Source organism: Suricata suricatta, chromosome 3, assembly GCF_006229205.1.
Source record: "Suricata suricatta isolate VVHF042 chromosome 3, meerkat_22Aug2017_6uvM2_HiC, whole genome shotgun sequence".
Classification (NCBI taxonomy): domain Eukaryota; kingdom Metazoa; phylum Chordata; class Mammalia; order Carnivora; family Herpestidae; genus Suricata; species Suricata suricatta.
The window spans coordinates 171100825-171110269 of record NC_043702.1 but is presented as its reverse complement, the minus strand read 5'-3'; the positions used below and the strand labels follow the sequence as shown (position 1 = coordinate 171110269).

The 9445-nt window shown below is 54.6% G+C and overlaps 2 long non-coding RNA genes across 2 annotated transcripts; one reads left to right on the top strand and one right to left on the bottom strand.

Moving 5' to 3' along the window:
- Positions 1-966: 966 nt before the first annotated feature.
- Positions 967-5263, top strand: LOC115288475. The gene is made up of 3 exons (XR_003907023.1): positions 967-1047; positions 3932-4147; positions 5061-5263. It is a non-coding gene; the product is annotated as an uncharacterized LOC115288475 (long non-coding RNA).
- Positions 5264-8019: 2756 nt separating this feature from the next.
- Positions 8020-9155, bottom strand: LOC115286863. The gene is made up of 2 exons (XR_003906320.1): positions 8531-9155; positions 8020-8254 (listed from the first exon to the last, which is right to left on the bottom strand). It is a non-coding gene; the product is annotated as an uncharacterized LOC115286863 (long non-coding RNA).
- Positions 9156-9445: the final 290 nt, after the last annotated feature.

The window sequence follows — 9445 nt, the reverse complement described above, 5'->3', positions numbered from 1 at the left end:
GGGCTGCGCTGGCACGAAGACAGGGGAGGCGGCGACGGCCGTGTGAGCGACAGGGAGCGGGCGCGGGGGGCGGGCCGGGCCGAGTTAATGAGCTGGAAATGAACTCGGGACGGCCTGGTGGCCCCGCGAGCAGCGCCAAGGGGCGGCTGGGGCTGGGCTCCGGTGCTCTGCCCCATCAGCACCATATACCTGCCGGCCGCCGTGCCCTAAACACTGCGTGAGTTCCCGGGTGCCAAGTGCGCGGATCGGCCTCCCCGCCAGACGCCGGCTGGGGCCCGGAGCGCGACGGGGCGGGGCGCGCCGCGCAGGTGCGAGGCGCTGGAGGCCGCAGGCGGGGCCAGGCCACTCTACTTACGGGGTCCTGTCAGATGTGGGGCATCTGATAAGGGCCCTAAAGGGTGCACAGGATTCAGGTCCTGGGAGATGATGGGGAGGGTATCGGAGGCAGAAGGAACAGCAGTCTCCAAGTCCCGGGGACACATGACATACAAGTCTGCTTGGGAAACAGCAGCGCCACGGGCCCCTGGACTCGACAGAGAGCAGGTGGGGGTCCTCAACCTTTCCATCACCAGGGACTGTTTTCAGTACCTGAATCCGTGTTTCCAGGGCTTCTTGTCCACAGGCTCCCACCCTTGGCATTTATTAAGGAAATAATTAGTTCCCCATTTTTGTTCATCATAGAAATTTAGATATTTAACTATTAATCAGTAGCCAGCATTATCATACAGAGTCGATATATACCTTGAAAGAAAAAAAGCAAAGAAACTTGAAATGTTTTAGTTTAGTTCCGTCCCTAAAAGCCATAAGCTGGGCAAAGGTACATTTGGACAAACCCCCCCCCCCCCACACACACACACCGGGTAGAGAAGTGGGCTGCAGGCCAGCCACCACGGGTGTGGTGTTTGTGTCGGAGAAAGTCCTGGAGCAAAGAGAGGACTTTGCCAGCTGGTGGTCAGCTCGGAGTGTCTGGAGACAAAGGAGGCCCGGAGGCTCTTGAGCCGAGGACAGACGAGGCCGCGGCAGAATTGTAGGAGGACAAACCTGGAGGTGAGCCAGAGGGTTTGGAGGAAGGGGACCTTGCGGGGGCAGGCGGCAATGCCAGTCTTCATTCTCTTCTCTTTCTCACCCCGTCTGAGCTAGCCAGAGCACGCGCTTCGTCAGGCTCCGCAGGCCTGTGGCCTCCTCCCTGCCTCGCCTTGGGCTGTGCTCCAGGACACCGCCCCTCTCTCACGGGGACCGCTGCGGCTGCCCTCTCACCAGCATCCCTGCCTCCAGCTTCCGTCACTCGGAACAATCCTTTGGATCATGAATCCCTACGTTTGAGAGTAAACACCAGTAATGTACCATCTTTCTGAAACACAAGCCTGATGGTGCCCCTTCCCAATTTAAAAGCCCCCCGTAACTGCCCGTCGAGTAGGAGTAAAATCTAAATGCCTCTCCGTGGAACAGAAGGCCCGCTGTGACCTGGTGCCACTCCGGCCTCATCCACCTCCACTGGCCCTGCGCGCCCAAACCCATAGCTACTGGCCCCTCCAGGACTGAAGGCTCGGTCTTGTGTTGTCTTTGTGTCCTTGGTCTCTTTCTGTGTCTGATGGGGAGCCTTCGTCACCGACATCGCTCCTGCTCTCGTCTCCCAAGTTCCACTCAGATCTCTGTGTTCAGCCTTGGGCTTTCCTGAGAGCATCTCAGTCCCAGCTGCTGGCGGGGGATTTCCAAGCCAACCGGACAGGCCCCACACTGAACTTACCTTCTTCCTCCTCTCGGCTGGCAGTCCTCGTGACTTCTTTACTTCTGTGTTTCTCCTGGTCAATCAGATTTGTTTTTTAAGTTTGTTTATTTTGAGAAGGGGGAGAGAGCATGAGCAGGGAAGGGGCAGAGAGAGAGAGAGAGAGAGAGAGAGAGAGAGAGACAGGATTCCAAGCAGCCTCTGTGTTCTCAGTGCAGAGCCCAACGTGGGGCTTGATTTCACAAACCGTTAGATCATGACCTGAGCCGAAATCAAGAGTCGGATGCTTAATCATCTGAGCCACCCAGGCACCCCTCCCAGTCAATCAGATTTAATGTTTTTTTTTTAATTTTTTAAAATGTTTTATTTATTTTTGATACAGAGAGAGACAGAGCATGAGAGGGGGAGGGGCAGAGAGAGAGGGAGACACAGAACCAGAAGCAGGCTCCAGGCTCTGAGCTAGCTATCAGCACAGAGCCTGAGGGTGGGCTCGAACCCACGAACGTGAGATCTGACCTGAGCCGAAGCTGGAGGCTCAACCGACTGAGCCACCCAGGCGCCCCCCAGTCAATCAGATTTAAAAACTGAAAGTGATCTCCCCTCTTCCCCCTTCCCTCTGCCCCACCCCTTGACATGTCAATTAAGCCACCAAGTCCTGCCAGGTCTCCCTTTGTTATATTTCTCTAGGATGTCCCTTTTCAGTTCCTGGCCACAGCCGGGATCAGGAAGGATCACGAACAGCCCAGGACCACCCTTCACCCTTCTCTCCGTTCTCAAAGGAAGAGGCAGCCTGTTTTCAGCATGTCAGTCCCTGCACCCTTCTATCGACCCCCAAACAGGGTGCCCCTTGCTTCCTGGGCACGGGCTAAGCTCCTCGGCTCCACACTTAGGGTGCTCTTCGCAGAGGAGAGCGGGGAGAGCCAAGGGCAGGAGCAGAAGAGATACCTCACGGTGAAGGAGCGGTCTCGGGAGACGTTCCTTCCAAACGGCCTGCACCTGTCCCTGGGGAGCAGAAGAGCCATTTGTGAAAAATCAGGGTGAGGGCGGGACCGGGCAATTAGAAAGAGCTTAGAAGTTCTAGAACAGCGAGGGTGCAAGGCTGTGGAAAAGCACAGAGAGCTCAAACGGCACCGTCGTTTTCTAATTTTAAAAGAGTGACTTAAATGGAGTTTTCTTCTTAAGTCATGGTTTACAACATATACACACACATTGCCATCATGTATATTTTTTGTACGTATTGTCAAACTACGGTTCTCAATTTGTAAATCTTTTTACAAAAAAAAGTCCTGGGGCGCCTGGGTGACTCAGTCGGTTAAGTGTCTGACTTTGACTCAGGTCATGATCTCACGGTTTGTGGGTTCGAGCCCCGTGTCAGGCTCTGTATGGACAGCTCGGAGCCTGGAGCCTGCTTCAGATTCTGTGACTCCTTCTCTCTCTGCCCCTCCCCTGCTCACACTGCATCTTTCTCTCTCTCAAAATTAAAAATAAAAATAAAAAACATTAAAAAAAGTCCTAAGGGGGCCTGGCTGGCTCAGTCGGTAGAGCATACAACTCTTGATCTCTAGGCTGTGAGTTCAGGCCCCAAGGGTGTAGAGCTTACATAAAAAAGGGAAGGGAAGGAGAGGGGAGGTGAGGGGAGGGGAGGAGAGGAGAGGAGAGGAGAGGAGAGGAGAGGAGAGGAGAGGAGAGGAGAGGAGAGGAAAGGAAAGGGGAAAAAGAAAAGAAAGGAAAAAGAAAAGAAAAGAAAAGAAGTCCTAGAATAGTTACTAGGAGCCCAATGGGGAACCTATGATAAAGGACATAGGAAATGTATTTGTGAGTGTTTATGATAGAAGACACATACATTGCTTGAGACGGGGAAACCGAGGCTCTGCGAGGGGAAGTCGCTTGCCTATGGTAACACAGCTGGAAGGTGTTAGTTGCGGAACCTGAATCCACATTGTTTGACTCCAAAACTCATCTCACTGGAGTGAATTTGCATCGTTTAAATGTAATCTTAATTGTCAGCATGCGCACTGGTCCATATGAAAAATTGGCCATGGTCGTGACATCGATGCCCACCGCCTTCTCTTGGGACCCCTCCCTTCCCTGGGAGGCGAGGACTCCCGGACCACCCCAAAGTGGCAGGTAGGGCCGTATTGCTCTGAAGGCCTCCCCTCTTCTCTCAGTTTAGCAAACTTTCTTCTTCTCGTTTGCTCCTTTCAGGCTCATCCCTTCCAACTTCGGCCTCATCTCTTCTTTGACGTTGTTCTGGAAGGAGTCGAGATGGCTGCCTTGCACACCACGGGGCTCCAAGCGACCTTGTAGCTCAACAGTTTCCATCGGCAGTGGGCGCCTTGTAGCTGGATGATTCAGACCACAGAGAACCTCGAGATAGGGGACCGGGCCACATCGCCGGGCCACTGAAGGATTATTGTTTAGGTACACACACCCTCCCCCTTCAGGAAATGCAATTCACACAAACCCACGTTTATAAGACGGAAGTTAGGGGATACTTAATCACATTACGAAAGGATTGTCTCCAGAATTTCTTTAACTAGGTGGTTCCTCCAGGAGCTTTGCAGGTGGGTCCCATGGATAAAAATCCCACCAGCGCCCAATACACTGTGGTGGTGGGGAGACAACAGGGAGTAAAGAAACAAGCAAGGCCCAGGAGCTGGGATGCCTGGTCTTAGCCCTGCCTGTTCTGTTGGGACCCACCTCGGACCTGTAAAGTGAGGACTAATTCTGGACCACCTCTAAATGCCAGGGCGTTTACATTCTGGTCAACCTGCACCCAATCCTATCAAGTAAGATAGACCTGTTTATGAGGAGGCTCTGACCCTCTAGCTGTGCTGGAAAGAGGCAGAAGGCCAGCAAGTGCCTCAGCCCCGGGTGCCGAGTGGGGTCCCGCCCGTCCAGGTGCTGTGCTCTGCCCCTCCCGCATTCGCTCTGACCTCCCCCTGCACCCGCTGCTTCAACCGTATTCTCCCTCTGCTCTGAGTTGGTGCCCCAACACCCTTGAATTTATAAAAATTGTTTTATATCCTACCAGATTGGCCTCTCTGCTCCATTAAATTCATATCCTCAGCCATCTCCTGTTTTCCATCACACTTCCTCTCCCACCTCCAAGATTTTACCCAAAGAAGTCTCATGATCTTGTTCAAGGAAACCTTCCCAGATTGGTTGGTCCCGGGGCTCCCACATGCAGCTGCACAGGCTGTGGACTGCACAAAGGCACTCGCTGAGGGGGCAAGCTGAGAACGGAACCGCATTTGGCTCGCCAATCCTTGCACCCTGGCTCAAGCTGTATCCACTAGAAGGTTCCCCTTTTCATTCTTCTTTTTGCCCCTAGGTACCACCTGCTCTCCAAGCCGCATGCCGTAAGGAATGCACCTGCCCAGAGCAGGCTCCGTTCACTCCCTTGTAACAAGGTTCTTCTTGGACCACCTACATGGCCCTCCTGCCCTCGGCATCCTCAAGTTCCCAGCCCAATCTCCCACCATCACCACTGACATGTTTTACTAGTTCCTTGTAAAGTTGCTTTCTCTGTCGGAATACCTGAAAGCTAGGCTCCTGCCTATTTTTCTGTACCCTGGAAACTAAGAGCACTTTATTCCCTCCCTCGGTTCATGCTCAGTGATAAACAAGGGATGAAGGTAGAGACCAGGTGAAGTCCAGGACCCGGCGGGGCGTACATCAGGGGTGTGGCGGTCACTGGCTGGACTGAGGCAGGGGGCTGGCTGGCACCCCCCCCATGGGCCTGCCAGCCCTGTGACACCCCCCACCCCTCAGGAAATGGGGCCAGTTCTATGCAAATGCGCTCTTGCCCAGGGGTCCGGTTTCTTTTCTCTGAGCTCCTGGCACAGAAAAACCTATGGGAGCAGCTGCTTGGCAGGACGGAGAAGGGCAGGCTGGCAGGCCCAAGGCTCAGGTGACAGGGCCAGGCCCAGGAGACGGGGCTGTTGACTGGGGCTCTAAGAGCCCGCCTGATGCCAATCTCGGGCTGAAAACTCTGTGTTTCCACTTGGAAAAGAAACGTGGGCAAGAGGGCTGGCGAGAGGAGGGCACTGGACCCGCAGTGCCCCCTGCAGGTCTCGCTGGGCAATGCCAGGGCAGAGGAAGACAGCACAGGGTAGGTGGGGATTTCTGGAGATGCCAGGGGTGAGGGTAGCAAGGAGAACGATGTCGCCAGCCTTTGCGGAGTACTGACAAGGTGCACACACGTGTAAGCCTCATGACAACGCCCAAGGGATGGAGAATACAGTTATTCTCCCTTCTTCGGTGAAGAAACCGTTCAGAGAGGTTAAGTAACCAGCTCAAAGTCACCCAGCTAGCAGCGGACAGAGATGGGACTTGAACCCAGGACACTGCCCCCCAAGATGATATTACCCAGTACCACCTCTTTCGCCTTCCCAGGTCATTCCAGCAACTTCTAACGCTCCTTTTCTATATCTTCCTGCCTCTCTGGCTCATATCTTCTTATTCCAACTTTAAGGAACCTAAAGAATAGACCCATAGCTTGGATATAATAGTACGAATCTAACACCTGGCACTTGTGTGCCCCTCTTGGCTTCTAATTAGTTCCTTGGGGAAAATGAACAACGAAATATTTTTTTCTCCAAATTTTGTTCTGATTTTTCTCAGCGTGGCTGCAGTTATTTCTATAGTTATGATCAACGTATACGCATATTTTCACATTCTGCTTTTCCATGCGAGAGCATGCCTGCACGCACGTTTACACGTCTGAACACGGTACCCGGTCACGTTCCCCTGCCTGGGCTAGTACATTACGAGGCAGTGGGGCTTTGCACATAGCACGCAGTGAGGCGGGGATGCACGTGGATGACGTTGGGTGCCATCTCTGCCTCTGTGACGTTTGACAATTCTCTCCCCCTTTCTGAGGTTTAGCGTCTTCCCTATAAATGGGGAACATCACAGTCATCTCATAAGGTACCTCCCAGGGTTGTTACCTGAGGTGTGTGTCCGGCTCATGGCCCGTGCTCAAGGGATTATCAGTAGTATTAGCAGTTTGTGTCTGCCTGTCTTTCTCCCCCACTGGACCACGTGCTCCTCGTGGGCAAAGACTAAGTCATGTCTGTAACCACCCCCACGTAGCCCTTTGCCCAGCACTTGGGCTCCACGGAAGTTTGTTGGATGAATACTTTTAAGCCCTAACCTAGGCTTTCTTCTCTGTTGGACGTTTGGGCTGTTTCCGGACTTCTCGCTAGTAACAAAATACACTTTAAAGCCCTTCTATTTGTGTTGCCTCGTTTGATCTGCACACCCCGTGAAGCAGGCTGAAAGGGGATGTTTGCCCGTGTCCATACCCTGTGAGAAATGGATCACCTTCAAGGAAGGAAGAACCTCTTCGGGTCACATCATAAACCAGTGACGAAGATGAGAAGTCCTGACCCCACCTCCCTGCCTTGGGTGGATCTCTTTGCTCTCTAGCTCTCTCCTCCTGAATCAGGATGATCTCTCCCAAAGTGGGGGACCTGATGGTGCCTGCCTAAGAGTCATACCTGCACCCAGGGACCCCTGCTGGAGGCGATGCCAGCTCCCAGGGGCGGGGGGGGGGGCAGCTCGAATCCCCAGGAGATCAAACGCTTTATTCCCAAACACACCAGGGCCCGTATTTTCCCAGAGCAAGAACCTTCTTAGGAAAGAGCGTGCCAGCTTTTTCCTCTTTTTTTTCCTGAGGGGGTGAGGAGGTGAGCTCTGAGTTGTCCAGGAGGAGGGACTTGAGCTAAAAATAGCTATGGCGTGTGGCTCAGCCTCTAGTGGTACCCAGGACCGGGGAGGGGAGGGGGACGCTCTGGAGCTGTCGCCAGACTGGTTGCTGTGGAAACAGGAGAGGAGCAGGGGAGCCTGGGAAGTGGGGATGACACAGATAGCAAGTCCTAGTCGGAGCGGCCGCTACATTTAGGGGAAACGGCGGTATCTGTGGCCCCCACCCTCCAAGGGGGCCGGGGAAGGGGTGGTGTCAGGGGCATGGACGCTACCCCCCAGGGGTCTCTGCTGCCGGCTACTCTCCTCTCCGCACACTGTGAGTTGAGTTGCGGGGGACTTGGGTTTGGGCCCCTAAATCCAAGGCAAGTGGGGGCTTGGGAACAGTTTGTTCCCGAGGGAGTTTTCACCAGATCTCCTTCAAGAAAATAAACCCTCATGCTGGCCAGCACTCCCCAGGGGGAGAAAGGGAGATCCAGGAAAATGTGGCAGCCGGGTCTTCTGGGAAGGGTCACAGCATGCACAAGAAATAAGGAGTGAGCTGGAGGATCAGGCATCTCTGGAAGGAAGGGACAGAAACCAAGTCTGTTTCACACCTTTACTTCCCCATTGAGAAATATGCAGCCTCTACTCAGAAAGACAGGAGAGGAGACGTAAAGGAAGGTCACCTAGATCCCTGGGGCAGTGGGAAGCAAGCGAGCTCTGGGGGTGGTCGGACTCCGGGGTTCCTTCCCACCCCTGGGCAGCAAGAGCTGTCTAAGCAAGCGGATTGGGGCTCGGATGGTCTGAGAACATCTGGAGGCCTCCCTGGGGCTGACCCTGGGAAAAGTGGGAACGGGGTACTTTTTGCATGACTTGGGGTCCCTGAGCCAGTTGGTGCTTAGAGGGAACTTCTAGAGGACATCGCTGGCTGCCAGGAGGGAAAGGGAAGCCCAGTGTTGGGGGAGGGGAAGACCCTAATCTACCTGGGACCTGTGTCCCCTGACTGCTCCTGGAAAATCAATGTGGGGGTGTCCCTAAGTTCCAAGCCATCTTTTTTGATATTTCCTCTCCTGCCCTCTACCCCAACACACACACACACACACACACACTCACACAGGCTCCAAAGGTCCAAAGGTCTGGCTGCAAAGCACCTCATTCCAGAACTTCAATTCTGGAGCTCTGGGTTTGGTGCTGCATATCCAAGCAGTCTTCTCTCCCCAGGACCTGGTCAAACATCCAGGCCATCTGTGATCCTTGTCACCTTCCTCCTGTCCAGCCCCCATCCCCTCTCCTAGCCAACCCAGGTTTCCCTGGAGTGGGCGGAGAGAAGATTCCCAGGAAGAAGGGAAGGTTGAAGAGGACCAGAACCTTCTAAAGCTCTCCTGGTAGGGGGTCTGGGGCCTGGGGAGGGGCTCTGGGCCTCTCTCTCAGCACACTGCAGCTCGGATTGCTCCTGGGGGGGGAAGAGTCTGAAGCAAAATCAGGTGGGCTTCCCTTGGAATGTGAGCCCTGGGCCATATGGTGGGAGGGCTGTGCCTTGGGTAGTCAGTGGGAGGCTGCCGCCAAAGAGCTAGAGGGAGCGGGGAGATAAATGTGGGTGCTTAATGCTCCACTGGATGTGACTGCACAGGGCTCGTGGGGAACGGGAACTGGAGGGGGACACGGACATGAGCCTCTAACTCCTGATGAACTTTGTGCTTCCTCTACCCTGGCAGCGGTCCGTGTTGATCTCATACCCTGTAGCCCTCCTGGCCTTTTTCAGGCGGTCCCCACGGTGAAAAGAACCCAGGGGACATGGGGCTGACACCCATCAGCGATGAGCGGGCCCAGTCCTACGCCAGGACTTCCAGTGGGAACGTCCTCGTGTGGGAACGTTCAGCCTCTGCCCCTGGAGTTGCTGCCGTGACCTTCCGCCCCTTCCAACGTCTCCTCGGGCAGTGGGTGGAGAGCAGGCAGCTGTGGGAGGGGGCGGAGAGAGCGAGGGGCGCACGAGGGTGAAGGAGGAGGGCTGCGGGCAGGGGGGGTGGG